The sequence below is a fragment of the Tachypleus tridentatus genome, unplaced genomic scaffold (assembly GCF_004210375.1).
Source record: "Tachypleus tridentatus isolate NWPU-2018 unplaced genomic scaffold, ASM421037v1 Hic_cluster_2, whole genome shotgun sequence".
Taxonomy (NCBI): Eukaryota; Metazoa; Arthropoda; class Merostomata; order Xiphosura; family Limulidae; genus Tachypleus; species Tachypleus tridentatus.
The window spans coordinates 3,698,359-3,722,756 of record NW_027467782.1 but is presented as its reverse complement, the minus strand read 5'-3'; the positions used below and the strand labels follow the sequence as shown (position 1 = coordinate 3,722,756).

Here is a 24,398-nt window from a genome sequence, read left to right as displayed (position 1 = left end):
AAGTAATGACTAACTGCCTTCCCTCTAGTCTTACACTGCTAAATTAGGGACGACTGGCGCATATAGCCCTGTTGTGGCGAAATTCAAAACCAACCAGTCGTAGTTAGTATTCAATCATTAAATAAAATCTAAATACCAAACTTTTAATACTGAAGTAGATTAACCGAAGTTTATTAACTTTTCTTAATGTATTTGAGGTTCATTTTTATTCCGTATGTAAAGTTGTTAACCTTGGATTCAACAAACAGGTTATTCTTCTGGTAGTTTATAATTCATTACTTCTGACCCACGTTTATTGTAAAGGACTTGAGTATTCTGAAGTCAAAGGGTTAGGTTCTTGTCCTTCCACTGTTTAGATCAAAATATTTTTCTTCACGCTGTCATAACAAAAGCCAAACCTATTTTTGCTTTCTCTGTTTACTGATTTAACAGATCCTTACTCTATGCAGACAAGTGCTTTCTTTATCTGTTGTTCACGTTAAGCAGAGAAAACATTCTCAGTTATACATCTAGAAGCCGTATCCATGTTTTTTTTTTAATCAAAATTAGATTTCATTTTGATATGTGTGTGAAGGACAGGAATAAGGCTTAGTGTGACTCTAGATTTGAACCTATGTGGCTTATACATCAATCCGGTACTGTGTGTGTGATTGTTTATTTAATAACAGGTCAGTTTTGTTTCCATTCCTTTAAACATTTGTTCATACAGCATTTTTTCGTAATGAGCTGTCCATACTTTGTTTTAAAGAGCACATTGTATTTTTTAAAATTATATTTTATCATATCTTAATTAACTAACTTCGAAACACCTCAAGAAGCTATCACAGTTAAGTTCTGAAAAAAACAAACTGATCACAGTCACTTCACTGGTCAGTGTATAAGCAATGTATCACGTAGTTATCAATCGAATTGCACGAAGAAGAAAACTCACACACACACAAACATACAATAGAATTTCCTCCTAATACACATGAGAATCGCAAACCGTTAAAATATATTCAATTAGTCCACATATACTAATGATAAACTAAGACTGATAGCCTTGGTTAACAGAAAACTGCAGCCGACTTATTATTGAATGACAAAGGAGGTGACCATTCTTAAAATATCGTAAAATCATGTATTTTACAAGAAACCGTGAGACTCCGGACATTTTTCTACATCTGTATTTTATTTTGTAACTGTTGTTATGTATAACTGGACTACTATGTAATTGGATGAAAACAACGTAAATAACTGTGAGAGTCTGTCACACTGTTATAATTGGTTCTTTGTGCTGTTCACCTAGAAAATCAACAATTCCTTTTACGAAATATCTATATATTAAAACGATTCATCAAAAAACGTTAATCCATGTCACATACAGCTTGGTGAAGTAATGTATCTGTAAAATAAAGCTGTTATTTTAGTGTTAAGTACTACTTCATAAGGTCATGTGTTATATTAAACACCACAAAAGTAATACAGCTGTAAAGTGGTCGGTCAAGCTTTTATTTTAGTGTTAAGTACTACTTCATAAGGTCATGTGTTATATTAAACACCACAAAAGTAATACAACTGTAAAGTGGTCGGTCAAGCTGTTGTTTTAGAGTTAAATGCTACTTCATAAGGTCATGTGTTATATTAAACACCACAAAAGTAATACAGCTGTAAAGTGGTCGGTCAAGCTGTTATTTTAGAGTTAAATGCTACTTTATAAGGTCATGTGTTATATTAAACACCACAAAAGTAATACAGCTGTAAAGTGGTCGGTCAAGCTGTTATTTTAGAGTTAAATGCTACTTCATAAGGTTATGTGTTATTTAATCAAGGTACTTCATAAAAATCAACCGAAAATCACAACTTACTTTCACCATAGAGACCAATACAACCACCAACCAAGAATCCTAGTGGCTGGCTTACCCCTGTTATTTGTTCTCGATAGTATTTTGTTCTCAAAATACGATACAGTATGAATAATGTGAAATCATTGGTGACTTTGAAATGTAATTTTATCAAAAACATTCCAGTTTCATTTACTGTCCTGTTAAGGTAACATATTACCAACTAAAACTGAATTATAAACCAGTTGGTAATTATTTCTGATAATAGCGACAAACTTGTATTTGTTTCCCGTATTGGCTTCTAAACATAACAAGGGTTGATATCCAATTATAGATTAAAACACAACAACATCTATTTGTCTTTATTGACTTGTGACCGTCATAGCCAGATGGTTAGGGCGCTCGACTTGTATGAGGGCCACAGGTTCAAATCCTCGTCGTACTAAACATGCTCGCTCTTTCACTCAAAATGATGTTATAACGTGACGATCAATCCCACTATTCGTTGGTAAAGAGTAGTCCAAGAGTTGCGGTGGGTGGTGATGACTAGCTGCCTACCCTCTAGTTTTACACTGCTAAATTCGGGACGGCTAACGCAGGTTGCCCTCGTGTAGCTTTGCGCAAAATTCAAAACAAAGAAACTTTATTGACTTCGCGCGTTATTACTAAGTGTATCGTTTGGCTAATTGTACTGCTTGTGTTAAATTCTTGTCTCACTCAGAAAGTCACGCTAATAGAAATACCTGACATCTAGAACTTAAAGTAAAGTAACAACAAATGAAAGTGATGTGAACAAAGAGGTGAACACCACGAAACCTCAAACTGTTGTTAACCATAACCACCACACAATCAGCCAACCAACTTCTCAAGAAATGTAACAGTTGTTTACATCTGAACTAGTAATTTAGGGAGAGTTTACCTAAATATGGAAGTTTTTAATGAGTTTTAGTTATTAAAAAACAGTTTCCCTCTCTCTTATCTGGTACACATCAGATCTCATTCACTAGTCCCCACAATAGCACAGCGGTATGTTTAAGAACATACAACGCTAGGAACCGGGTTTTGATACCAGTTGTTAGCATAACACAGATCGCCCATTGTACAGCTTTGTGCTTAACTAACAACAACTGATTCACCTAGGTAACAGTATATATATAGAGACAAATATATATTTGTATGTATATATATATAGAGACAGATGGCATAACTATATATTTGTATGTACATATATAGAGACAGATTGCACAACTATATATTTGTGTATATATATATAGAGACAGATTGCATAACTATATATTTGTATGTATATATATAGAGACAAATTGCATAACTATATATTTGTATGTATATATATAGAGACAAATTGCATAACTATATATTTGTATGTATATATATAGAGACAGTTGCATAACTATATATTTGTATGTATATATATAGAGAGACAGATTGCATAACTATATATTTGTATGTATATATATAGAGACAGATTGCATAACTATATATTTGTATGTATATATAACTAAGAGACAGATTGCATAACTATATATTTGTATGTATATATATAGAGACAGATTGCATATACTATATAACTTTGTATGTATGTATATATATAGAGACAGATTGCATAACTATATATTTGTATGTATATATATAGACAGATTGCATAACTATATATTTGTATATATTTTTTGCATAACTATATATTTGTATATATTTTAGCATGGCGGCCTTTCTAGCCTCGCTGATTTCCTTCAATAGTAAGTTTTTCACACAAACGGCGTCATTAGCTGTGTTTTGCAGTACGGTCGATTTATTTTTGGGATATATGATGAAATTTATACTTTGGTATAAGAAGTAAGTTTATCAGTTATTAAACAACTTCTTACCAACTCAATGAAGAAAAAACGGTATGAATGGGGTCTGAAATACAAGAACTGGACGCAAGAACAATGGAGGAAGGTGTTATTCAGTGAGTAAACTCATTTCTTCGTACAGGGTCAAAGAAGTCTGCATGTTCGCAGATCTCCAGGTGAGAAACTTCGGGAATATCACATCAATCAGTTCGTAAAACATCCCTTAAAGAGGATGTTTTGGGGCTTTCAGCTGCTATTGCGTCGGAGGCTTACATGTCGTAGAAGGTATGAGGCGAGAACCACAGTACATCGAAGTTTTGCAGAGAAGAGTCGTTCCAGAATTGAAAAAGAGATTTCCAGATGGATCTGGCATTTTTCAGCAAGATCTGGCTCCGTGCCACACATTGAAACTTGTGAAGAATTTTATGACTAAAACGCGAATAAAGGTGCTGGACTGGCTTGGAAACTCTCCGGACTTAAATCCTATTGAAAATCTTTGAGCGATTTGTAAAGAAAGTCTTCGGGGAAAATACTATACTACGAAAGATAAGCTAATTGAGGTGTGGTACCGCGATCCAAAAATTAGTAAAGATTACAGTCAACTCGTGGATTCAATGACAAAGCGGAGTAATGATCTTCTGAAAAATAAAGACCGTCATATCATGTATTAATTTGTGAGTAATTTTTGGATTCTCAGAAATAAAACGCAAAAAATTGAAAAATCGTAATTTTCTGTCTTGTTTCAATTAATTTGCACAAGGGTGTGATTGCCAAAGTCAAAACTTTAATGCAAAGTCTGCTGGCCTTGTAGGAAGTAATAAAACCATTGGAGAGGTTACACTCTGTTTGACCTTTGGTAACGAATCCAGTAAGTTTATCAGAAAATTTAGATAACGTATAAAAAATATTGAAGGGCTAGAAACTGGTTTCATAGAGACGTGAGAAAAAATTATCTGGAGATTAGGTTTGATTATATTTAAGCACAAGACTATGCAATGGGATATCTATGATATGCCCAACATAGGTATCAAAATCCGACTTTTTTAGTATGGAAATTCTGCAAAATTACCGTTAAACCACTGGAGGGCGTTCTAAAGAGAAAAGTGAAGATCTACAAGGGTGCAATAAGTTATCAATAGTTAGGCTTAGGAAGAGGCAGGTGGTCATAGAATCAAATGTTAACTCTGAAAATAAATGTGATTTCACACTTTTAAAGTTCTCGTCCATTGTCAGATAAAGTGATTTCAATCGCATGTTAGAAGTATGTACTATTAAAGCTATAATTTTAAAAAGCCATACTTCATACATGTAAGCTTAATTATGAATGTATGTATTTTGAAATACCAATGTCTTCTGAAAGTAAGTTCATAAGATTTTCTAGTTATCATTACATTACCTTAATTTAAACTACTGTTTTAACAGGTTTTCTTTTATTTTTACATTCCAATTACGATTTTCTTTGTTTTATAAATTCACGCTTTTACGTGAATAACAGAAGCGTAATGCTTCATTTTTTTGTAAAATTACAACGATAAGAGTGTAAGCACCAACATTTTGAGCAACAAAATTTGTGTTTGTTAGAACTACAGTTTCGTTCCCTAAGAGCTAATGGACAGAAAAAAGACTCGTTAGGTTAGAAACGTGGAAGTTCGATCACATTTGGAAGAAGCCATCAGTGGCAAATGGTGTTGGCTTGAGAGAAGTGATACATGGTCAGTCGAAGTATTAAGTAATGTGGAACAAAAGATTGTGCATTTCATTCTGTAATGAAGTCTGTTCTGTATAACTGAAGAACAAAGTTGCTTTATGAAACTTCATATTATGTAAAACTAGAATTCAGTAAGTTTTTATTGCCAATATTACTTGGCTTGTATAAGTTTTATAGTTGCAATAAATACTAGAACGAATTTGGTTTGGGGTTATCAAATTACAGTTTTGCCATTTAAATAGTTTTGCTTTAAAAACACTGTAGACCAGTAACTCCTGTGATTTTTCAGATGATGGCCGCGTAAGTCAGGCTGAAAATGTGTTTCTTGATGAATACATTATTCCTTAAATAGAGTTTTGTTTAGCATGCAATGTTTAATAATACAGTCCACGAATCAAGTTTTAGAGGACCTGATGTGGTTCCAGTATTGTGGGTCATTGTGGTGCGTGAAGAAAATTTTGAGATAAATATTTAAATATCACATAGTAAGGAATAAACGATAACTATTGTTAAGAGAGTTTTAAGGCTTTGGTAACAGTCATTAAAGTGTGTCACTTACAAATAGCAATAATAACCAGAAACCTTAACTATAGTTATGAAAGTAACCTCGCGTCATAAATGGTAAGGGTACTTAGTATATTTGTGATAGTGATAGTTTCAAGTGTTTTCGTACTTTGTCGCATGTTTAGTCTGATTCAAGATATTTTAAAGTTCTGATCAACACCACATGTATGGGGATAAATAAAACCTCAAGGTTATCTCACATAAAAGTATTAAATATCCTGTTATTTAAAACATCCATGTTTATTACAATAATAGGAAATTAAATCTCTAATAAAGATTGATACTACAGTGTTTCGCTAACGTGTTTTGAAAGTCAAAGTAATGAAATAAAAGGTGTACTTCACGTTTCGAACTCTAGATAATTTACAGTTTGTATGTACTTCACGTTCCAAACTCTAGATAATTTACAGTTTGTATGTACTTCACGTTCCAAACTCTAGATAATTTACAGTTTGTATGTACTTCACGTTTCGAACTCTAGATAATTTACAGTTATTCATAGTTAAATTTGTTGCAGTTTTCTTTTAGTTTCAGTTTTATGAAACTGTATAATTATTTTTTTTCATTTTTCCATGAACAATAACAACATTTGTATTTTTTCTCAGCATCCAGCTGTCACCACTATTGAGGATTTTGTAGATACAACTATTGTCCTCAAGAAAGACAACAATGAACTGGGGATTAGTGTCACAGGGAAATGACACCTATTTGGTAAGATATTAAAAACTGATGACCAATTCTTAGGTCGGGTTAAGTTTATAAGTCTACTGTAAGTGACGTCACCAAATGTCTACAATAACGAGACATTTATAACTGTAGTAGTCTGCTTCAGAAGAACAATCTATACAATAACATTGTTTACTTACTTTAAGCATAGAGATTCACAATGGTCCATCCTCATTGTATTTCCACAGGAGTGAACCCTGAAATTTAGCATTCTTAAGCCCTTATATTTACTGTTCAGCTGCCGGCAGTATTATATTTATTAACGAAATTTAAATTAGTCTGAGATTTCTCATGGAGACTTCATTCTTAACTCTTTAAGAAACCCACACTGAGGAGATTGAAACTTAATAAATTTGAACCAAATTAGGGTAATTCTTTAGATATCAGTAACAATACTTGTCACTTCTGTATATTCAAGAGTAAAATGTTTTGCTTGAAACTTTATGAAACATAGTTTGCGAACTACATTTTGTCTCGTATTTTCATGCAAGGTTACAAAAGGGTTACCTACGGGTTACCTACATTGAACTCCACTAGCCAGTAAAGACTCTTTAATTTTGACCTGATAGACAGAGAGAAAGCAGCACTCGCCACCAAATCTCAGGCTACTGTTATTTTGTTTGACAAAATATTTGGATTGGACCGACACTTGTATAGTGCACTCATGGGCGTAAAGTGTGAACATGTTTGTTTGTACGGTGAATCATTAACCATCAGGTTCACAGTCCGTATAATCCAACAACATGGTTACACTCAGCTTCAAACCCCAGATTTGTAAACAATACATACACTTCGTAAAAATTAGGAAGTATCTGTATACCAGTAAAGAACTCCACTAAACTAGTACTATCCTGTAGAGATTTAAGGAAATATCTGTATACCAGTAAAGAACTCCACTAAACTAGTACTATCCTTTAGAGATTTAAAGGAAATATCTGTATACCAGTAAAGAACTCCACTAAACTAGTACTATCCTTTAGAGATTTAAGGAACTATCTGTATACCAGTAAAGAACTCCACTAAACTAGTACTATCCTTTAGAAATATCTGTATACCAGTAAAGGAACTCCACTAAACTAGTACTATCCTTTAGAGTTTAAAGGAAATATCTGTATACCAGTAAAGAACTCCACTAAACTAGTACTATCCTTTAGAGATTTAAGGAAATATCTGTATACCAGTAAAGAACTCCACTAAACTAGTACTATCCTTTGAGATTTAAGGAAATATCTGTATACCAGTAAAGAACTCCACTAAACTAGTACTATCCTTTAGAGATTTAAGGAAATATCTGTATACCAGTAAAGAACTCCACTAAACTAGTACTATCCTTTAGAGATTTAAGGAAATATCTGTATACCAGTAAAGAACTCCACTAAACTAGTACTATCCTTTAGAGATTTAAAGGAAATATCTGTATACCAGTAAAGAACTCCACTAAACTAGTACTATCCTTTAGAGATTTAAGGAAATATCTGTATACCAGTAAAGAACTCCACTAAACTAGTTTACTATCCTTTAGAGATTTATCTGAATACCAGAAATATCTAGTATATCCTTTAGAGATTTAAGAATCAGTAAAGAACTCCACTAAACTAGTACTATCCTTTAGAGATTTAAGGAAATATCTGTATACCAGTAAAGAACTCCACTAAACTAGTACTATCCTTTAGAGATTTAAGGAAATATCTGAATACCAGTAAAGAACTCCACTAAACTAGTACTGTCCTTTAGAGATTTAAGGAAATATCTGTATACCAGTAAAGAACTCCACTAAACTAATACTATCCTTTAGAGATTTAAGGAAATATCTGTATACCAGTAAAGAACTCCACTAAACTAGTACTATCCTTTGAGATTTAAGGAAATATCTGTATACCAGTAAAGAACTCCACTAAACTAGTACTATCCTTTAGAGATTTAAGGAAATATCTGTATACCAGTAAAGAACTCCACTAAACTAGTACTATCCTTTTGAGATTTAAGGAAATATCTGTATACCAGTAAAGAACTCCACTAAACTAGTACTATCCTTTAGAGATTTAAGGAAATATCTGTATACCAGTAAAGAACTCCACTAAACTAGTACTATCCTTTAGAGATTTAAAGGAAATATCTGTATACCAGTAAAGAACTCCACTAAACTAGTACTATCCTTTAGAGATTTAAGGAAATATCTGTATACCAGTAAAGAACTCCACTAAACTAGTACTATCCTTTAGGGTTTAAAGGAAATATCTGTATACCAGTAAAGAACTCCACTAAACTAGTACTATCCTTTAGAGATTTAAGGAAATATCTGTATACCAGTAAAGAACTCCACTAAACTAGTACTATCCTTTAGAGGATTTAAGGAAATATCTGTATACCAGTAAAGAACTCCACTAAACTTGTGCTATCCTTTAGAGATTTAAAGGAGAATATCTGTATACCAGTAAAACAACTCCACTAAACTGGAACTATCCTAGAGATTTCAAATATTGTTTCAAGGATGTAAACTCAACCCTCGTACTTTTGAGAGTTTAAAGAAAACATTCTAATACATTAAAGAACTCCACTAACCTTACTATGTGTTTGATCATTTAAAGGAAATACTGTCATACCAGTAAAGAACGCCACTAAACTGGTGATCGTTTAGAGTTTGGAAATATCTGAATAGTTGTTGATAAAACTGTGGCTCCTGCCTGTGTTGATTAATTACCACATCAAAAGCTATTGGGAAAGGTTGAGCAACAAGTCGCTGCTAAAAGTGATTTTATTGGCTGTACATCATATTGAAAGTCAAGTGAATTACCCCATTTGAAAATAGGCTAAATATAACTTTTCAACACAACTTCTTCTGGTATCTACACTTATGAGATGGTTAAATAAAACTTAAAAGTGAACCATCAACAATGTGTTTTGTACTTTCACTTGAGAACTCTATTGATGCAGAAATCCTACAGAAAACCCTATGTCTTGTAGGTTAGCAAAGGCCGCTACGTGACCTAAAGGTAAAGAAACGTTATACATAAAAACTCTGCTTCATCATTAAATATTACACAGTATTCACTATATTTAACCTCCATTTCATTTGACTATTTCAGTTGTGCCACATTTTCGTTTCCTCAACTTATAATTATATATTCAAGTTCTTTATTCTTGTGTGTTGTAATTATTCTGTTGTAATTACAAATATTGTTTGCTTGTTTTCTATCCACGTTACTGATGATGAAATTGTGAGAATTCCCACACATTTAATAAATGTTTCTTGTTTTTCACACTTGTGCTTTGTTTTATCATTAAGTTATGTTTTATTGTGAGGATTGCCAAACATTTAATAAATGTTTCCTGTTTTCACACTTGTGCTTTTGTTTTATCATTAAGTTATGTTTTATTGTGAGGATTCCCAAACATTTAATAAATGTTTCCTGTTTTCCTCGTTTGCTTTGTTTTTTTACTTGTACTTTGAGGATTTTTATCATTAAGTTATGTTTTATTTTGTTAGGTTTTATTTGGATTCCCAAACATTTAATAAATGTTTCCCAAACATGTTAAATTTTTCCTGTTATTACGTGCTTTTGTTTTATTTAAGTTATATTTTATTTTGAGGGATTCCCAAACATTTAATAAATGTTTCATGTTATCACTGTTTGTGCTTTGTTTTATTATTATGTTTTATTGAGGATTCCCATTGTTGTAATAAATGTTTCATGTTATCCACGTTTGTGCTTTGTTTTATTATTATTTTATTGTGAGAGATTCCCAAACATTTAATAAATGTTTCCTGTTATCACGTTTGTGTTTTGTTTTATCATTAAATTATGTTTTATTTTGAGGATTCCCAAACATTTAATAAATGTTTCCTATTATCACGTTTGTGTTTTGTTTTATCATTAACTGTAAAGGTTTATAAATATCAAATCAGGTTTGATCGACACACCACAGTTTGTCGATAGAGTAATCAACAAGAGACAAACAAAGGACAACATTTAGTTTTCTAAAATTGTCATTCAATTATTAAAAGTGAAGCATACTTTGTTTGAAAACAATGACGACCATTAATATGTCAAAGGAAAATTATTTTTATTCTTCAAAAGAATCAAGGAATTTGTGTTTACGTTTCGAGTTCTATTTGATGTGGTCGTTTTCGAAATGCCAGTTGAACGATGCAAACGAATTTTTTTCAATGTATTGATGTTTACGAAAGCGACTCTTTAGATGACAACATGAATCAAATGAACAACGGGGAAATCAAACTAAAATAGATTTAAATTAATTATACGATTGTCTCTCAGTTTAACACTTCATAAAACACAAATTTACATAAATTTTGTGAAACATTTCATCAAGGAAACAGGTGAAGGGTGATTAGTTAAATTAAAGTAAAATGTTAGAGTTTCAAGACGCTGATCTTTGTTGGTGCTTCGAGTTTCAAGTCGCTGACCTTTGTAAGTGATTAGAGTTTCAAGACGCTGACCTTTGTTGGTGATTAGAGTTTCAAGACGCTGATTAAGTTTCAAGACGCTGACCTTTGTTGGTGATTAGAGTTTCAAGACGCTGACCTTTGTTGGTGATTAGAGTTTCAAAATCTTTCTTAGTGATTAAAGTTTCAAGACGCTGACCTTTGTTGGTGATTAGAGTTTCAAGACGCTGATCTTTGTTGGTGCTTAGAGTTTCAAGACGCTTTGACCTTTGTTGGTGATTAGAGTTTCAAGACCTCTGACCTTTGTTGGTGATTAGAGTTTCAAGACGCTGACCTTTGTTGATGATTAGAGTTTCAAGACGCTGACCTTTGTTGGTGATTAGAGTTTCAAGACGCTGACCTTTGTTGGTGATTAGAGTTTCAAGACGCTGACTTTGTTGGTGATTAGAGTTTCAAGACGCTGACCTTTGTTGGTGATTAGAGTTTCAAGACGCTGACCTTTGTTGGTGATTAGAGTTTCAAGACGCTGACCTTTGTTAGTGATTAGAGTTTCAAGACGCTTGACCTTTGTTGGTGATTAGAGTTTCAGACGCTTTTTTGTTGGTGATTAGAGTTTCAAGACTGACTTTTGTTGGTGATTAGAGTTTCAAGACCTTGACCTTTGTTGATATTAGAGTTTCAAGACGCTGACCTTTGTTGTTGATTAGAGTTTTCAAGACGCTGACCTTTGTTGGTGATTAGAGTTTCAAGACGCTTGACCTTTGTTTTAAGGTGATTAGAGTTTCAAGACATTGACCTTTTTTTAGTGATTAGAGTTTCAAGACGCTGACCTTTTTTGAGTGATTAGAGTTTGTTTTTAAGACGCTGACCTTTGTTGATGATAAGAGTTTCAAGACGTGTGACCTTTGTTGATGATTAGAGTTTCAAGACATTGACCTTTGTTGGTGATTAGAGTTTCAAGACGCTGACCTGTGTTGATGATTAGAGTTTCAAGACGTGTGCTTTGTTGGTGATTAGAGTTTCAAGACGCTGACCTTTGTTGGTGATTAGAGTTTCAAGACGCTGACCTTTGTTGGTGATTAGAGTTTCAAGACCTTGACCTTTGTTGGTGATTAGAGTTTCAAGACGCTGACCTTTGTTGGTGATTAGAGTTTCAAGACGCTGACCTTTGTTGGTGATTAGATTTCAAGACGTGACCTTGTTGGTGATTAGAGTTTCAAGACACTGACCTTTGTTGGTGATTAGAGTTTCAAGACGCTGACCTTTGGTGATTAGAGTTTCAAGACGCTGACCTTGGTGATTAGAAGAGTTCAAGACGCTGACCTTTGTTGGTGATTAGAGTTTCAAGACGCTGACCTTGTTGTGATTAGAGTTTCAAGACGCTGACCTTTGTTGGTGATTAGAGTTTCAAGACGCTTGACCTTGTTTGGAGTTTCAAGACGCTGACCTTTGTTGGTGATTAGAGTTTCAAGACGCTGACCTTTGTTGGTGATTAGGTTTCGACATTGACCTTTGTTGGTGATTAGAGTTTCAAGACGCTGACCTTTGTTGGTGATTAGAGTTTCAAGACATTGACCTTTGTTGGTGATTAGAGTTTCAAGACGCTGACCTTTGTTGATGATTAGAGTTTCAAGACCTGACCTTTGTTGATTAGAGTTTCAAGACGCTTTTGTTGTTGTGATTAGAGTTTCAAGACGCTGACCTTTGTTGGTTTAGAGTTTCAAGACCTTTGACTTTGTTGGTGATTAGGTGATTAGAGTTTCAAGACCTGACCTTTGTTGGTGCTTAGAGTTTCAAGACGCTTGACCTTGTTGGTGATTAGAGTTTCAAGACACTGATCTTTGTTGGTGATTAGAGTTTCAAGACGCTGACCTTTGTTGGTGATTAGAGTTTCAAGACGCTGACCTTTGTTGGTGATTAGAGTTTCAAGACGCTGACCTTTGTTGGTGATTAGAGTTTCAAGACGCTGACCTTTGTTGGTGATTAGAGTTTCAGACGCTTGACCTTTGTTGGTGATTAGAGTTTCAAGACGCTGACCTTTGTTGGTGATTAGAGTTTCAAGACGCTGACCTTTGTTGGTGATTAGAGTTTGAAGACTTTGACCTTTGTTGGTGATTAGAGTTTCAAGACACTGACCTTTGTTGGTGATTAGAGTTTCAAGACGCTGACCTTTGTTGGTGATTAGAGTTTCAAGACCTTGACCTTTGTTGGTGATTAGAGTTTCAAGACGCTGACTTTTATTTATGCTTAGAGTTTCAAGACGCTGACCTTTGTTGGTGATTAGAGTTTCAAGACACTGACCTTTGTTGGTGATTAGAGTTTCAAGACGCTGACCTTTGTTGGTGATTAGTTTCAAGACGCTGACCTTTGTTGGTGATTAGAGTTTCAAGACGCTGACCTTTGTTGGTGATTAGAGTTTCAAGACGCTGACCTTTGTTGGTGATTAGAGTTTCAAGACCTTGACCTTTGTTTATGATTAGAGTTTCAAGACGCTGACCTTTGTTTATGTACAGAGTTTCAAAACCTTGTGACCTTTGTTGGTGATTAGAGTTTCAAGACACTGACCTTTGTTGAGTGATTAGAGTTTCAAGACATTGCTTTGTTGGTGATTAGAGTTTCAAGACGCTGACCTTTGTTGGTGATTAGAGTTTCAAGACATTGACCTTTGTTGGTGATTAGAGTTTCAAGACGCTGACCTTTGTTGATGATTAGGTTTCAAGACCTGACCTTTGTTGGTGATTAGAGTTTCAAGACCTTTGACCTTTGTTGGTGATTAGAGTTTCAAGACGACCTGTTTAGTGATTAGAGTTTCAAGACGCTGACCTTTGTTGGTGATTAGAGTTTCAAGACGCTCACCTTTGTTGGTGATTAGAGTTTTCAAGACCTTTGACACTGTTGATGGTTATATAGTTTCAAGACGCTGACCTTTGTTGGTGATTAGAGTTTCAAGACGCTGACCTTTGTTGGTGATTAGAGTTTCAAGACGCTGACCTTTGTTGGTGATTAGAGTTTCAAGACGCTGACCTTTGTTGGTGATTAGAGTTTCAAGACATTGACCTTTGTTGGTGATTAAGTTTCTGACCTTTGTTGGTGATTAGAGTTTCAAGACATTGACCTTTGTTGGTGATTAGAGTTTCAAGACGCTGACCTTTGTTGGTGATTAGAGTTTCAAGACGCTGACCTTTGTTGGTGATTAGAGTTTCAAGACGCTGACCTTTGTTAGTGATTAGAGTTTCAAGACGCTGACCTTTGTTGGTGATTAGAGTTTCAAGACGCTGACCTTTGTTGGTGATTAGAGTTTCAAGACGCTCACCTTTGTTGGTGATTAGAGTTTCGAGCCGCTCACCTTTGGTGGTGATTAGAGTTTCAAGACGCTCACTTCTTGTTGGTGATTAGAGTTTCAATACTGACCTTTGTTGGTGATTAGAGAATTTCAAGACGCTGACCTTTGTTGGTGATTAGAGTTTCAAGACGCTGACCTTTGTTGATGATTAGAGTTTCAAGACGCTGACCTTTGTTGGTGATTAAGTTTCAAGACATTGACCTTTGTTGGTGATTAGAGTTTCAAGACATTTTTTACCTGTTGGTGATTAGAGTTTGAAGACATTCTGACCTTGTTGGTGATGGGTTTTCAAGACGCTTGACTGTTGGTGATTAGAGTTTCAAGACGCTGACCTTCCTTTGTTGGTGATTAGAGTGTCAAGACGCTGACCTTTGTTGGTGATTAGAGTTTCAAGACGCTGACCTTTGTTGATGCATAAAGTTTCAGAGCTACTTTAGACACTTGTTGGTGTGTAGCATTGACAATAGAGATGATAAAATCCTGTTTAGAATGAAATTGATTCTTTACCGGTTTTATTTCGAACGTAGGTTGTTTGGTGACGATCAGTGAGAGGAGAAGACATCTTCATACTTCTCGACGGAACTGTTCGTGACCAGAAGCAAGCTACCTAATAATAAAATCAGAACGAGAAGAAGACACGTTATTTAAAGATACTAGTCTCCGTGACAGGCTGATAAAAAAAGATACTTAACGTTCCTAGTCAATATAAGAAAACTATCATAATTAGAATGCATTAGTTGGGAACCATTACTGTTAACGACATTTTTGGCCGTAATTCCAATAATATCTATTCGCTCTGGGTGAAACCTAGTGGTTAGCTTACCAAGATTAGAAATGCGACGATTTCTGTTCGAGTTCCATTGCTGAAAAAAAACACAAATTCCAGTGTAGATGGGTGGTTAGGGCATTCAATTCGTAATCTCAGGGTTACGGGTTTGAATCCCCATCCTACCAAGCGTGCTCGCCCTTTCAGCCGTGGGACGTTGTGATGTTATGGGCAATCTCATTCTTAGTTGATAAAGACTAGCCCAAAAGTTGGTGATGATGATTAGCTACCTTCCCTTTAGTTTTACACTGTTAAATTAAGGACAGCTAGCGCAGATATCGCTCGTGTAGCTCTGTGTGAAAGTCAAAACCGTTAACTCTAGGGCTACTCTTTTACCAACGAACAGTTAGAGATTGACCGTGACATTATAAGGCCTTCACGGTTAAAATGACGAGCATGTTTGGTGTGGCATGGAGATTCGAACCCACGACCCTCGGATTACGAGTCGATCGTACTAACCACCTAGCTATTCCAGAACAGACAATAATATATCACTATATTCGGACATCTTAAAGAGATATACATTAGTTCCAAATTCTATGGTAAAACAATGTTGAATATTCTTTAAAATGTACTTTTAAAAATATTTAAACATTGCAGAAAAACAATTAATCCAAATATCTATAAAGAAAAATAGGTTTGGTTCTTATATACAAAACACTAGTACAAGAAAGTGCGTAAATTACTAGTTAAGACTAACGATTTGGCAATTTGTTGTTTTTTACGCACATTGCTATGATGACAGAAAAGTGTGCGTAGTTTGTTAAAAACCAATAACTGTCAAGATTTTACTGTATGTAAATTATTAGCCACTGGGCTCACACAACCTTAAATCCGCCACTGCACACTTGGCTTATGACAGCTAACGTTAGTTCAGGACATGTTATATATAACTTGTCGGTGTATGACATACTAGGTTTAATGAAAGTGAACGTTATTTGAAGACATCTTATAACTTGTCATGTGTGACACACTAGGCTTGTGACACAAAATTCAAAAATATGCTATGTAAGTCAATATAAAACCAAAAACTAGAGAATAAATGAATTAGTGAAATGTTTAATACATATAATGATGGATGCAGGGTAAATTATTGGTTATAAAGAATGTCTCATTCAAATATTGGACAAATTAAGATAATACGTGTGATAAAAACTGATAACAGTGTCATAATAGTTGTCACACTGAAATAATAAAATAAGAGTTTTATTTGTAAATTATAGGACACATAATTAATTTGTAAATTATAGAACACATAATTAAGTCTAGACTAAATTGTTTGATGTAATCACATCTTAAGACACCCCACAATGCGCCTTTGTCCAATTTAATAATTTACCAAATAATACCTTCTGCCTATGAAAGCACCGTCCACTTTTGTAAGACCAATGCAGGTAAATATATTAAAACTGTAAACATAAGTTGAGAACAACTGAAATCTATAAGCAGTTCTACGAAAGTAATAGTTTCCAATCCTATATAAGCTTGGTAATAACATCTACTAATAGATCCCTTGGTTACAATATCTGTTTCTAGGGTGCACCCTCTGTTACTAGTTCGTCGCCTAGCAACACGCTCTATGTTGAATAACCCTTAACTATATTATCACATGGCATCTCCTAGCAACGCATTATTTGATACTACTTCCTAACATAATCGTATCTGGTTTGTAGGACAATGAGATCGTTACACGTGTCACTCTCTGGTGGCGGACCATGAAACACTCTGCCCTAATTACAGCACCACCTACCGTTAACTCTTTCCGTGAAAGAGTAGTGGGATTGACTGTGGCTCTGTAAACCCCATAACTGAAAAAGGGCAAGCACGTTCAGAAACGCGGTTTCGAAGTCGTGGCCTACAGATTGCGAGTTAGGAGCTCTGATTACCAAACTATGCACGGCCTGTATTAAATAAAAACAAAACTATAGATTTATAATTGAATGGCATAACTAGAATTAATTAAACGTTATATGGCTTATTTTAAATATTAACTCTACGTTATAGATCAGAATTTGTTTTACAAGTAAATTATTCGCTTGGAGAATAAACAGTTTAAGATCTTTAGTGAGAAAGCAGCTTATCAATAGAACTTGTCGTGAGTCTAATACAATAATAATTGTTATTTAATAGCTCACATCTTATCTTATAGGAGGCCATAGTTGTAACAGATGTTCTTCGCTGTGGTGCAGCTTTCCAAGATGGCCGTCTAAGGAGGGAGATGTTTTGTTGGCTATAAGTCGAATCATTTTATAGTTTCAAAGTTTATTCCAGCACGATTTAATATGAAAAAAATACAACATTTCCTTTTGTCTCCTACGGATTTTCTAGGTGAACGACATGTCACTGTGGGACATCTCCTTCAAAGAGGCTGTGAAACTGTTACGCGAGACAGCATCGCCTGTTCGACTGTTGGTTGTTATAGAAAATCGCTAAACCTTATTTACAACTCACCAGAGTAAGTTATTTAGCAGTCTAAGCTTTTATATAATCTTAGCAACTGTTAATTCAAACTTTTATATGTCTGGTTCCAAAGTCAGGCTTAGCGTTGCCTCCCGCCAACATTACTTTTGAGCCTTTGTCTAGTTCAATAAACTAAACTAACGTGGCAGGGTTCAGTTTAGAGAGAGAGAGAAATCAGAAGAGTTCTCTCTCCAACTGGGAAGTGTTCAGGAACTTTGTAGTTCCTCTCTCGTCCCCTTCGTGGATTGTTATTAAGATTAAGTGGTGGTTTTTTTATTATTATTTTAATAAATTAATTATCGTTATTATTCTTGACTTTTTGGGTGGAGAATGTCTCACTAAATGTTCTTTTAGGTGGAGGCAAAGGCAGCAGTGGAAAGAAAGGCCGGGATCTGTCCCGGAAATGAAAAGTTGGGCAGATGTGAACATGAATGTAATTCATTCAAATTCAGATCAAATCAAACGGCCTGATTCTGGGTCTGGCAAAGGTTGCCTAGGCTGGGATCTAGAAATCCAATGCCTGAAGAATTTGATGTGGGGAAACGGAGTGCCCTGAGAAAACTTTCTTTCACGACAGGCGCCGAAAGTTTTGCCTGTCGTGTGCCCTGTACCTGAAAAAAAGGAATTCATGTTAATAACATAGATTTTATTTATTTAGATTCTTTGTTGAGTGGATTGTGATTCTTGAAAATATGTTGTAAGGTGATATGTATTTTGTTGGTGCACTTGATAATTTGTGTAGTGATGCCGTTAGTTTGTTTCTATTTTCTGCTTTTAGATAATATTTGAGAGAAAGTCTTGTTATTCTGTCTCTTATAGTTGGTAAATTACTAATTTGGTGTAGATAATTTGTTGGCGTGAAAGATGGTAAACTGAATGCGGATTTTAATATTTTGTTTTGTTGCACTTGGATTTTTTGGAGTGTGTTGTTTGACATATTGTATGTTACTTGACATCCATTACTCTATTAGTGGACGGATGTAAGCCTTTCTATATTTGTATAATGGTGTTCGGTGCGCATTTCGATTTGTTTTTACCAGTTATAGTCTTTAGATATGAAATCCTTTTCTGATTGATGAGTGTATATTGTTTATGTGTTTTTTCCATGTTAGTTTTGTGTCGAAAGTGACGCCAAGAGAATGGGATGTTTTTGCTCATGTTAATAGTTGTGTTTCCAAGTGATAGTTTTATTTTTTTCCAGATTTTTTCTTTTGCTTCTTTAGTTTCTCGAGAGGTGATTGCTTGTATGTTTTTTGTCAGATTTAACGACGACCTCCACTTGTTGCTCCATGTTGAGACGTTGTTTAGTGATTCTTGTACGCGAGACATGGCCATTACTGGGTTTCTGGAGGTGCTCCAGATTGCGATATCGTCTGCGTATGTGTGAATTGTGTGTGTATGTTAGATTTGGAAAGTTCAAGGTAACTGAACGAAAATTATGTATAGAAGTGAGAGAGGACGGGATCCTAGGGCACCCCTGCCGTTATATTAAATAATCTGGATATGGTTTTATTGACTTTTACTTGTGCTGTTCTATTGGTTAAAAAATTTGGAATCCATTTGACTATCGTAAGATTTATTTGTAGGTGATTTAGTTTGTATAAGATGGCGTTGTGCCAAACGCTGTCGAATGCTTTTGACATCTAGAATACCCTGATGGTTTACTTGATTGTTGTTGCTTGTAAGCTTTGTAGATTGATTCAGTGAGTCGTGTGAGGTGATCTGTTGTTTGTCTATTTTTCTGGGTGAGGCATTTTGAGATTCTGGAAGGATGTTGTTTGATTCGCAAAAATGGAGGAGACGGTTGGAATAATTCTCTCCATCAGTTTGCCAAGGCAGCTCAACAGACAGTTTCAAGACGCTGACCTTTGTTGGTGATTAGAGTTTCAAGACGCTGATCTTTGTTGGTGATTAGAGTTTCAAGACGCTGACCTTTGTTGGATGATTAGAGTTTCAAGACATTGACCTTTGTTGGTGATTAGAGTTTCAAGACGCTGACCTTTGTTGGATGATTAGATTAGAGTTTCAAGACAAGACGCTGACCTTTGTTGATGATTAGAGTTTCAAGACGCTGACCTTTGTTGGTGATTAGAGTTTCAAGACGCTTGACATTTGTTGGTGATTAGAATTTCAAGACGCTGACCTTTGTTGGTGATTATAGTTTCAAGACGCTGTCCTTCGTTGGTGATTAGAGTTTCAAGACGCTGACCTTTGTTGGTGATTAGAGTTTCAAGACGCTTAGACCTTTGTTGGTGATTAGAGTTTCAAGACGCTGACCTTTGTTGGTGATTAGAGTTTCAAGACATTGACTTTGTTGGTGATTAGAGTTTCAAGACGCTGACCTTTGTTGGTGATTAGAGTTTCAAGACGCTGACCTTTGTTGGTGATTAGAGTTTCAAGACGCTGACCTTTGTTGGTGATTTCAAGACATTGTTTCAAGACGCTGACCTTTGTTGGTGATTAGAGTTTCAAGACATTGACCTTGTTGGTGATTAGAGTTTCAAGACGCTGACCTTTGTTGGTGATTAGAGTTTCAAGACGCTGACCTTTGTTGGATGATTAGAGTTTCAAGACGCTGACCTTTGTTGGTGATTAGAGTTTCAAGACGCTGACCTTTGTTGGTGATTAGAGTTTCAAGACGCTGACCTTTGTTGGTGATTAGAGTTTCAAGACGCTGACCTTTGTTGGTGATTAGAGTTTCAAGACACTGACCTTTGTTGGTGATTAGAGTTTCAAGACGCTGACCTTTGTTGGTGATTAGAGTTTCAAGACGCTGACCTTTGTTGGTGATTAGAGTTTCAAGACGCTGACCTTTGTTGGTGATTAGAGTTTCAAGACGCTGACCTTTGTTGGTGATTAGAGTTTCAAGACGCTGACCTTTGTTGGTGATTAGAGTTTCAAGACGCTGACCTTTGTTGGTGATTAGAGTTTCAAGACGCTGACCTTTGTTGGTGATTAGAGTTTCAAGACGCTGACCTTTGTTGGTGATTAGAGTTTCAAGACGCTGACCTTTGTTGGTGATTAGAGTTTCAAGACGCTGACCTTTGTTGGTGATTAGAGTTTCAAGACGCTTGACCTTTGTTGGTGATTAGAGTTTCAAGACGCTGACCTTGTTGGTGATTAGAGTTTCAAGACGCTGACCTTTGTTGGTGATTAGAGTTTCAAGACGCTGACCTTTGTTGGTGATTAGAGTTTCAAGACGCTGACCTTGTTGGTGATTAGAGTTTCAAGACGCTGACCTTTGTTGGTGATTAGAGTTTCAAGACGCTGACCTTTGTTGGTGATTAGAGTTTCAAGACGCTGACCTTTGTTGGTGATTAGAGTTTCAAGACGCTGACCTTTGTTGGTGATTAGAGTTTCAAGACGCTGACCTTTGTTGGTGATTAGAGTTTCAAGACGCTGACCTTTGTTGGTGATTAGAGTTTCAAGACGCTGACCTTTGTTGGTGATTAGAGTTTCAAGACGCTGACCTTTGTTGGTGATTAGAGTTTCAAGACGCTGACCTTGTTGGTGATTAGAGTTTCAAGACGCTGACCTTTGTTGGTGATTAGAGTTTCAAGACGCTGACCTTTGTTGGTGATTAGAGTTTCAAGACGCTGACCTTTGTTGGTGATTAGAGTTTCAAGACGCTGACCTTTGTTGGTGATAAGAGTTTCAAGACGCTGACCTTTGTTGGTGCTAAGAGTTTCAAGACATTGACCTTTGTTGGTGATTAGAGTTTCAAGACGCTGACCTTTGTTGGTGATTAGAGTTTCAAGACGCTGACCTTTGTTGGTGATTAGAGTTTCAAGACGCTGACCTTTGTTGGTGATTAGAGTTTCAAGACGCTGACCTTTGTTGGTGATTAGAGTTTCAAGACGCTGACCTTTGTTGGTGATTAGAGTTTCAAGACGCTGACCTTTGTTGGTGATTAGAGTTTCAAGACGCTGACCTTTGTTGGTGATTAGAGTTTCAAGACGCTGACCTTTGTTGGTGATTAGAGTTTCAAGACGCTGACCTTTGTTGGTGATTAGAGTTTCAAGACGCTGACCTTTGTTGGTGATTAGAGTTTCAAGACGCTGACCTTTGTTGGTGATTAGAGTTTCAAGACGCTGACCTTTGTTGGTGATTAGAGTTTCAAGACGCTGACCTTTGTTGGTGATTAGAGTTTCAAGACGCTGACCTTTGTTGGTGATTAGAGTTTCAAGACGCTGACCTTTGTTGGTGATTAGAGTTTCAAGACGCTGACCTTTGTTGGTGATTAGAGTTTCAAGACGCTGACCTTTGTTGGTGATTAGAGTTTCAAGACGCTGACCTTTGTTGGTGATTAGAGTTTCAAGACGCTGACCTTTGTTGGTGATTAGAGTTTCAAGACCTTTGCTGACCTTTGTTTGTTGATTAGAGTTTCAAGACGCTGACCTTTGTTGGTGATTAGAGTTTCAAGACGCTGACCTTTGTTGGTGATTAGAGTTTCAAGACGCTGACCTTTGTTGACGCTGATTAAAGTTTCAAGACGCTGACCTTTGTTGGTGATTAGAGTTTCAAGACATTGACCTTTGTTGGTGATTAGAGTTTCAAGACGCTGACCTTTGTTGGTGATTAGAGTTTCAAGACGCTGACCTTTGTTGGTGATTAGAGTTTCAAGACATTGACCTTTGTTGGTGATTAGAGTTTCAAGACGCTGACCTTTGTTGGTGATTAGAGTTTCAAGACGCTGACCTTTGTTGGTGATTAGAGTTTCAAGACGCTGACCTTTGTTGGTGATTAGAGTTTCAAGACGCTGACCTTTGTTGGTGATTAGAGTTTCAAGACGCTGACCTTTGTTGGTGATTAGAGTTTCAAGACGCTGACCTTTGTTGGTGATTAGAGTTTCAAGACGCTGACCTTTGTTGGTGATTAGAGTTTCAAGACGCTGACCTTTGTTGGTGATTAGAGTTTCAAGACGCTGACCTTTGTTGGTGATTAGAGTTTCAAGACGCTGACCTTTGTTGGTGATTAGAGTTTCAAGACGCTGACCTTTGTTAGTGATTAGAGTTTCAAGACGCTGACCTTTGTTTATGCTTAGAGTTTCAAGACGCTGACCTTTGTTGGTGATTAGAGTTTCAAGACATTGACCTTTGTTGGTGATTAGAGTTTCAAGACGCTGACCTTTGTTGGTGATTAGAGTTTCAAGACATTGACCTTTGTTGGTGATTAGAGTTTCAAGACGCTGACCTTTGTTGGTGATTAGAGTTTCAAGACGCTGACCTTTGTTGGTGATTAGAGTTTCAAGACGCTGACCTTTGTTGGTGATTAGAGTTTCAAGACGCTGACTTTTATTTATGCTTAGAGTTTCAAGACGCTGACCTTTGTTGGTGATTAGAGTTTCAAGACATTGACCTTTGTTGGTGATTAGAGTTTCAAGACGCTGACCTTTGTTGGTGATTAGAGTTTCAATACGCTCACCTTTGTTAGTGATTAAAGTTTCAAGACGCTGACCTGTGTTTATGCTTAGAGTTTCAAGACGCTGACCTTTGTTGGTGATTAGAGTTTCAAGACATTGACCTTTGTTGTTGATTAGAGTTTCAAGACATTGACCTTTGTTGGTGATTAGAGTTTCAAGACGCTGACCTTTGTTGGTGATTAGAGTTTCAAGACATTGACCTTTGTTGGTGATTAGAGTTTCAAGACGCTGACCTTTGTTGGTGATTAGAGTTTCAAGACGCTGACCTTTGTTGGTGATTAGAGTTTCAAGACGCTGACCTTTGTTGGTGATTAGAGTTTCAAGACGCTGACCTTTGTTGGTGATTAGAGTTTCAAGACGCTGACCTTTGTTGGTGATTAGAGTTTCAAGACGCTGACCTTGTTGATGCTTAAAGTTTCAAGACGCTGACACTTGTTGGTGTGTAACATGACAATAGGAATGATAAAATCCTGTTTAGAATGAAATTGATTCTTTACCGGTTTTATTTCGAACGTAGGTTGTTTGTTGACGATTAGTGAGTAGGAAGACATCTTCATACTTCTCGACGGAACTGTTCGTGACCAGAAGCAAGCTACCTAATAATAAAATCAGAACGAGAAAGAAATTTGATATTTAAAGATACTAGTCTCCGTGACAGGCTGATAAAAGATACTTAACGTTCCTAGTCAATATCAGAAAACTATCATAATTAGAATGCATTAGTTGGGAACCATTACTGTTAACGACATTTTGGCCGTAATTCCAATAATATCTATTCGCTCTGGGTGAAACCTAGAGGTTAGCTTACCAAGATTAGAAATGCGACGATTTATGTTCGAGTTCCATTGCTGAAAAAAACAACAAATTCCAGTGTAGATAGGTGGTTAGGGCATTCAATTCGTAATCTCAGGGTTACGGGTTTGAATCCCCATCCTACCAAGCGTGCTCGCCCTTTCAGCCGTGGGACGTTGTGATGTTATGGGCAATCTCATTCTTAGTTGATAAAAGACTAGCCCAAAAGTTGGTGATGATGACTAGCTACCTTCCCTTTAGTTTTACACTGTTAAATTAAGGACAGCTAGCGCAGATAGCGCTCGTGTAGCTCTGTGTGAAAGTCAAAAACCGTTAACTCTAGGGCTACTCTTTTACCAACGAACAGTGAGATTGACCGTGACATTATAAGGCCTTCACGGTTAAAAAAAGACGAGCATGTTTGGTGTGGCGGTGATTCGAACCCGCGACCCTCGGATTACTAACCACCTAGCTAT

At 36.0% G+C, this 24,398-nt stretch overlaps 1 long non-coding RNA gene across 9 annotated transcripts in view; it reads left to right on the top strand.

The window, feature by feature from the left end:
- Positions 1-24,398, top strand: part of LOC143243379 (uncharacterized) — a 169,995-nt gene that overhangs the window by 68,556 nt on the left and 77,041 nt on the right. The gene's annotated exons all lie outside the window — the stretch shown is intronic.